The sequence below is a fragment of the Mesoplodon bidens genome (genome assembly GCF_964165515.1).
Source record: "Mesoplodon bidens genome assembly, contig: HAP1_SCAFFOLD_466, whole genome shotgun sequence".
NCBI classification, from domain to species: domain Eukaryota; kingdom Metazoa; phylum Chordata; class Mammalia; order Artiodactyla; family Ziphiidae; genus Mesoplodon; species Mesoplodon bidens.
The window spans coordinates 102,779-111,369 of record NW_027672171.1 but is presented as its reverse complement, the minus strand read 5'-3'; positions in this window follow the sequence as shown (position 1 = coordinate 111,369).

Below are 8,591 nucleotides of genomic sequence, written 5' to 3'. Positions count from 1 at the left end.
ATCTGATAAAAATATGTTTAGGTTCTTCTCATGATAGTGTTGATTTGAATGTAAAGTCAGAAAAACATAAGCCTCTGACAGAAGAAACGACTGTATTATCAGCTACTGTGTCGCCACTTCCTAAACCAAAAGAGCTAATAAATTTAAATATTTCAGATGAAGAGGAACATTTTGACTTAACAGATGAGGCTTTTAAACATAAAAGAGAGAAGTATCCTGAAGATGATTTTCTAATGGCTATAATAGATAAGTCAGTGAAAAAGCTGCAAATTAGTAAGGACTGTCTTCCTCAAAATTCTCCATCTGTAAAACTGCTCAGTCCCTTGCAACGTGCTGTACAAGCAGCAATAAAACGAGGAGAAGATCCTATTTTCTGTTGTCCTGTCACGGAAAGACCTGATCCTAATAATCCTCAACAGGCTATTAGGGAGCATCAGGCTCTTCCTTTTAAAGTTTTGAAAGATTTAAAATCTGCTTGTGCTCAATATGGGCCCACTGCTCCTTTTACTACTGCTATGGTTGACACTATTACAGGAGAAGCTCTTCCCCCTGCTGATTGGCAGTCTATTGCACGAGCTTGTTTAAATGGTGGAGATTATTTAATATGGAAGTTTGATTTTTATGAACGGGCTGCTGAACAAGCAGAAAAGAATGCTACCCATGATATTCCAGTTGATTATCATATGCTGATTGGGGAAGGACCATATATTTCTTTACAAGTTCGATTAACTTATCCCTTTGTTGCTTATCCTCAAATAAATCATTTGGCATTACAAGCCTGGAGGAAATTATCTTCTACACACAAAACTGAGGATCTTTCAAAAATTAGACAGGGACCTGATGAACCATATGCTGATTTTGTAGATAGATTGTTACAGCCGGTGGGGAGACTCATTGTGGATGGACTCACTGGTACAATTGTAGTTAAGCAACTTGCTTTTGAAAATGCTAATAATGCATGTCAGGCTGCGATTCGACCTTGGAGAAAACGGGGAACATTGGAGGATTATATTCGCCTTTGTGCAGACATTGGGCCTGCTTATATACAGGGTGCTGCTATGGCTGCAGCATCAACTAAAGTGGGGTTTAAAAACAATCCAAAGAGAACAAAGACTAGTTTTAAATGCGGAAAGGCAGGTCATTTTGCTGGAGAATGTAGATCTTTTCACTGTAACCCTGGTCCTTCCTTCCCTACTCAAAACCCTCCAGATGGTCAGAAAATCCCTGGTTTATGCCCTAAATGCAATAGGGGAAAACGTTGGGCACGCGATTGTTGGTCGCTCAGTGGCCCACAAGGATGGAACACCACTGTCGGGAAACTCCTCCCGGGGCCTTCCCCGGCCCCAACAGATAATAGGGGCAATGTCTGTGTATCCTCCTCAAACTATCAATCAGACATTAACCAAAAACAAAAACATACAATATCTTTGCTCTCCAGAGAAACAGCAGGAAGCGCAGGACTGGACCACAGTACCTCCGCCCGCTATGTATTAACTCCTGAAATGGGTCCTCAGGCCTTCTCTACGGGCATCTATGGACCTTTACCCAAGGGTTTGATGGGACTACTATTGGGAAGAAGTAGTGTCACCATGAAGGGTTTAACTATTATGCCAGGAGTCATAGATTGTGACTACGAAGGAGAAATAAAAATCATGGCACAAACTATTAAAAATATAATAATGATTTCTCCTGGGGATAAAATTGCACAATTGCTACTTTTGCCCTTTGTACCTCATGGACAAATTTTACAACATCAAAAGAGAGACACAAAGGCTTTTGGATCATCTAATGCTGCCTACTGGATTCAGAAGATAGGGAAAGAACATCCAGAAAGGAAATGAACCATTAATGGAAAGGTTTTTTCAGGTTTGTTAGACACTGGAGCTGATGTCTCTGTTATGACACAGATTCACTGGCATAAACATTGGCCCGTTAGTCCTACTATTACAGAACTTCAAGGAATAGGACAGAGTTCTTCTCCTATGCAAAGTAGTCAGTTATTATGGCAAGATAGTGAGGGCCATTCAGGATACTTCCAGCCTTATGTTTTGCCTAGGCTGCCTTTAAACCTCTGGGGCCGAGATATATTAAAAGAAATGGGAGTATTACTTTATAGTCCAAATTCTCAAGTCTCTAATATGATGTTGGATCAAGGATTTCTTCCCACAAAAGGGCTGGGAACAAATCAACAAGGACCTGTCTATCCTATTGATGTGAAAATAAAATATGATAGACAAGGTTTGTGTTTTTCTTAGGGGCCTTGGATTCTCCTCCACTCACTGCCGATCCAATTACTTGGCTGAGTGATGACCCTGTATGGGTGGACCAATGGCCCCTCACAAAGGAGAAATTAGAAGCTGCAGAACAATTAGTACTGAAACAATTAGGGCATTTAGAAATTTCCAATAGTCCTTGGAATACTCCTATTTTTATTACCAAGAAAAAATCTGGAAAATATAGGTTATTACCGGATCTAAGAGCTGTTAATAAAACTATGCTAATAATGGGAGCTCTTCAAGCAGGCCTACCCTCTCCAACAGCCATACCACACGATTATCATCTTTTAGTTATAGATTTAAAAGATTGTTTTTTTCACTATTCCTTTGTTTCCTGAAGATAGAAAACATTTTGCTTTTAGCTTGCCTTCCTTAAATTTTAAGGAGCCCATGAGGAGCTTTCAATGGAAAGTATTGCCTCAGGGCATGGCAAATAGTCCTACATTATGCCAAAACTATGTGGCTCAGGCCTTAACTCCTGTGAGAAAAAGGTTTCCAACGTTATATCTCATACATTATATGGATGATATACTTTTAGCCACTGATAATATTTCTTTATTAGAGACTGCTTTTCCATTTTTACAACAATCCTTACAATCATTTGGCTTGGTCATTGCCTCAGAAAAAATTCAAAGACAATCTCCATTTTTCTATTTGGGAAAATATATTGATAACACTACCATTAGGCCTCAGAAACTGCAAATTCGAGTTGATAATTTAAAAACATTAAAGGATTTTCAAAAATTACTTGGAGACATTAATTGGCCAAGGCCTTCCTTAAAACTTACTACTGCTCAATTAGAGCCTTTGTTTGATATTCTTAAAGGTGACTCAGCTCCTTCTACTTCACGCTCTATGACTCCAGAAGCACTTCAAGCTTTACAAGTAGTTAATAGAGCTATCAGCTCTGCACAGTTAACTCGAATGCATACTCACCTGCCAATTTCTTTAATTGCTTGTCCAACACCTCATGTGCCTACTGCCATCTTATGGCAAACTGTTGGCATTATTGAATGGATTCATATGAAAACTACATCCTCTAAGGTTATTAACCCTTATTTTGAACTTAGTAGTAAGCTAATAATGCAAGGTAGAACTAGATGCTTACAACTTCTGGGTATAGAACCTTCTCAAATTATTATCCCTTATTCAGTTAGTCAACAAAATTGGCTTTTTCAACATAGTAATGAATGGGGTCTTGCTCTTGCAGGATTTTCAGGTGCCTTGGAATGCCATTACCCTCCTGATAAATTGATCCAATTCGACAAAGTTAACTGTTATATCTTTCCTTCTATAATTAGGCAACAGCCTATTCCTCATGTACCTTTGGTTTTTACAGACGGTTCTTCTTCAGGAGGGGCTACTGTAATCACTGACGACGGAACAAAACTCATTAAACAAACTTCCTTGACTTCAGCTCAACGTGTTGAACTGTATGCTGTCATGATGGCTTTTAAACATTTGCCTTCTATATCTTTTAATTTGTTTTCTGATAGTAAATATCTTATCAGCTTATTATTTCTTCTGGAGACTGTGACCAGAGGACATACTAATGACCCTGAATTATCATCCTCTTTTCGTTTGCTTCAACAGCTTATTCGTTCCCACGATGGCCGTGTTGCAGCTCTGCATATCCGTGCTCATTCTAACTTGCCTGGTCCATTGTCTAAACTTAATGTGACTGCAGATGTTTTAACTCGATCTAAACGTGATCTTTATCCTGTGCGTTTTCCTCCCAAAAATAAAGTTAAAGTTACTCTTCCTCCTCAATCTCTTTTCCCTAAAGCAGGACATATCCCAAATTACCGTCCTCCTCCTTTCCGTTCGTCATGCTGTCAAGAATGGCTAAGGTATTGCATTCATTATCTTCATACTGTTGATACTCATGGTCCATGTCCTGGACACCCTCATATTATGGTAAGTTATGATCAAACTGCTTCACAAGCAGCACAGCAGTCGCATGCTTTACACCATCAGTCGGCGGCTACGTTACGCAAAGAATTTTCCCTTACTCGTGAAGCCACCCGACAAATTGTTAAGCAATGCCCACAGTGCTTACCTCACCTTCCTGTTCCACATTATGGTGTTAATCCTCGTGGATTATTACCTAGTTATTTATGGCAAATGGATGTTACTCATATCCCGTCTTTTGGGAAATTACAATTTGTTCATGTCACTATTGATACTTATTCTGGTTTCCTCTGTGCTACAGCACAGACCCGAGAAGCTACTAAACATGTTATCACTCATTTATTACACTGTTTTGCTTTTGTGAACCTTCATTTTACAGGAACCAACATTACTCTTACAGGCCCGGCTACCAGCCGACGAGAGGATCTTAAGGATACCATCATTTGGTATAAAAATGGGCAAGCTATTAATATTAGAGGTCGAATCTCATATGCCTCGCCACTTTGGGATTCCGCTATTACTATGGCCAAGGTTCCAGGTGAAGATTCAGGAAATTATTTCTGTATGAAGCATTTACTTGGAGGACAAGGGATACTTATAGTTGGACATAAGGTTACTATTCTTAACAGAAAATCAAAACCTCAATTTCCTCCTTTTATGACCATTAACTTTGCTGGATCCAATTTTGAATGTTGCAATGCATCTTGGAATAATAACCAAATATGGTGTACTACAGATCATACCAAGGGGTCAATTCTTCTCTCTTCTATTCCCATCATAGATAGGTTTATCACATTTCAAAAGAACTGGGATATATGGAAACTAGCTCTAACTTATTCCAATACACCTGTTATAACTTGTGTTGCTCCTCCATATACACTTTTGATTGGTTCTATTAACATTGGTAATTCTTCCAAAGGAGGATATAATATTAGCTGTGTTCATTGTATTTTTAGCAGTTGTATGTTCCCTTGTGCAGGAACACAATCTGTGCTTATACTAAGGCAACCCATATATGTTATGGTGCCTGTACATCTGAGAGAACCTTGGTATGAAGATACTGGAGTACAGGCATGGGTGGAACTCTCTAAAGCCTTGCAGAGAAGGAGACGCTTTATTGGGTGGCTAATAGTAAGTTTACTTGCCTTGGCTGCTCTGTCTGCTACCGCGGCTACTGCCCGTCTTGCTCTTTCACAGAGTATTAATCATGCTCACTTTGCTAATCAATTATCTCAAAATACCAGTCTTGCTTAATCTTTACAAAGTCACATAGATTTACAGATTAATAACAAGTTAGATGAATTTAAAAACGCAATTTTGAGGATTGGAGATCAGATGGCAGCATTAAAATTGAGGATGCGTTTAGCTTGTCATGCAAAGTATACGTGGATTTGTGTTATTCCTTACAAGTACAATGACTGTATTTGGGAATGGGAAAAAGTAAAAATGCATCTGCTGAGTGTTTGGTCAGATAATAATATTAGTCTTGATCTTAAGAAATTAAATGCTGAAATTCAGGATATACAACATGCACATCTTGATGATATTTCACCAGAAGATGTAATTCAAACTTTACTGGATCATTTAAAGTGGTTAAACCCTTAGTCGTGGATTACTAGAGGGTTGTCAGGAGTTATTACCCTGGCCATAATTTGCCTATTATTGATAATAATCTTCTCATGTCTGTTTCGTATCCTCATGCTTCAGTATACTACTCTCGGCACTAAGCTTCATGGAATTATTTTGCAGCAAAAATTAAAAAATAAAGAAGGGGGACCTGTGGGAAGCAATCAGCCTTGAGAGCAGGCTACAGACATGCCAGGCATGCCGCTGCTGCTCGAAGGGACTGTCCCTACTTGTTCCCCTCCTTGTTCCATTCCACGGGAGATAAATCACCAGGGTCCAGAAATCAGAAAGTATGTAAAATGAGACAAGCCAATCTGTCTCCACCCTGCACGTGCAGGTTATTTTGGATGATTCTGGGTTTATGGGTTTTCTGCCAGGGAAGTTAACCTTGAGCCGAGACAGTCATTAGATAATGTAAACCACCGTCTGGCAACCTTCCCTTTTCTAGTCTATATAATCTGCAACTGTAGCATAATAAAACTTGCCTTGCAACCGTCAGTTGTCTTGGTCCTTCTGACCCCATTCGTCGGTGCTACTTCAGTTCCTTACCCCGTCCCTTCTGACCCTGGGCGGTGAAATCCTCTTTCTGAGGCTGGTCCGTGGCACATATGAATATGTTTTTGTCTTGCTGTACTGCACATATGCTGTCTAGTAACAGATATTTTGTCTGCTATTAGTGTTTTAGATTATGTCTTTCCAAAGCGCTGAGGCAGTGCACCTATTTTGATGTTGCAGCTGATGCCTGAACGTATCCTAGCTGACAAATTATTGATTAATAAAAACATGAATTTCTGAAAGATTTGTACTGTTAACCAAAATCTGAGCAAGGAGTCTCAAATGTAATTCTTAGCCAGAATTACATGTTAATGAACCATTTAACAGTGTAAATCAAGGAACATCAATGTAGGGATTTCTTTTCATTTATTTCTTACCTGCTTGAAATATCAGTTAAAGGTTGCCAGCTTGGTTGCAGATGAACAGACATTTGAAGTTCCCTGAACTACGTAATGTGGAATAGGATAGTAGACTTCCAACGCCCTCAAGGCTGTGACCTTGCAGCCATTTTACATAGCACATCATCCTCCTATAGGGATGAACCTTTCCCTGGCCCAAAAAGTAGCCACTCCGTTGAAGCTTTGCTTATTGTAACAGGCTTTTGTTTCCAGGTTACATGTCTGTGGAAGACTTAATTCTGAATAGAGATATAGATATTACTGGAAACTAATTGTTTTTGCTATTATACTCTGCTTTATCAAAAAAGTAAAACATTTAAATTGTGCTACAAAAATTCAGATGTCTTACAATCTTTAAACAATAAATGAATGAATTGCCCTTAAAAAAAAGAATTAAGCAGTTAGTTAAGCTGTTGGTCCCACATCAGACAAATTATCCTTATACCTCCTGTCAATATTGTTAACAGAGACTGTTATTTTATTAATCCTTATGATCCCATGATTCTTTCTTTCATGTTTCGGGGCACAGCAGGTGAGAGAGTGGGTTTGTTAAGCTGGGTGGGTTTATCCTTCTTTTATGCGTTCATTCAATTTTCTGTTCATTTACTTATTGTATACATATGGCAATAGAAGCTGCTAAGGCAATGATTGCTATTCTGCAAAACAACAAGGCACAGAAGCAGATGTCTTATTTCCGAGATTTCTCCCCCCAGGATTATTATGATTAAAGATCCTTTCCCCCCACTCCCTGGAGAGGACAAGGGGCTGCTCGCTGGAGGATTTTTAATGACTTGGGGAAAGGCTCAAATATCCCCCCATTATGGTAATCCACCCCAGGGGCAAACCACACAAGAATATTATGAATTTATTTTATTTTTCTATCCTTGCAAAGGTAATACTCAGCTCATTAGAATATGAAAACTATACTGTCAAATTTCAGAATTACATGGATGAAGAAAATCACCAAAGTGGCATCATATCATGTGTGTTATAGCTGTATTTACTATATTGACTATATTAAATATGTTGTGTTATCAATGTATTGTATAACTATATATTGAAAAGGCAAAATGCTGTAACGTATTTCAGAGAAAATAATTATGTTGGCCAACCCCAAATTGTACATTGTAGACGGGTCCTAGGAAAAGAAGATTCAATTCATAGTGAACAAGAGGTTAGCTTCTGTTTTCAGCCATGTGCTATTTCAAGAATTAAACATCATGAATAATACAGGATATAAGAGGAATAGTCTAAAGATGGAAAAGCACATTTTGATTAGGAAAGAGAATTTAAGTCTTTTTTTTTTTAAGGAAAACTGCCTTATTACTATGAGATAAGAAAATTGTTTCCTTCTTTTCTTCCTTGCTTTCTTCTTCTTTTTTTTAACCTTTTTAATTTTGGATATTTGACCTCTAAGCTGAGATGACTGAAAATGCCTCCTCTGGGCATCAACCTTTTTGAAAGACTTTTTCCCCCTCCCTGAGGGCTATTTGTCTCTTGGAGGCTTTGTCTACATTACTCCTCAAGAGGCAAGCATTTGTCCTTGCACTAAATGCTGACATCTCCTGATAAGAGGGAAGCTGCAGAGTAGAAGAATTGAAGGTCAGTATGTTGATATTGGTCTCAAGCGCATTGATGTACATTTGTGTATTGGGGAAGGGGAGTGAAGCTTGAGAGTGGGCCAGTGGGGAGGGGTAAATATTTTGTGATGCTGTCTACCTATGGGCTTATAAAGTTTATGGCTGCATTAGGAGGACAAGCATTACCATTAGCATGAAAAGTAGGGCAGACCTCAGTTGCAAAAGCTTCTAGCCATACACATAGG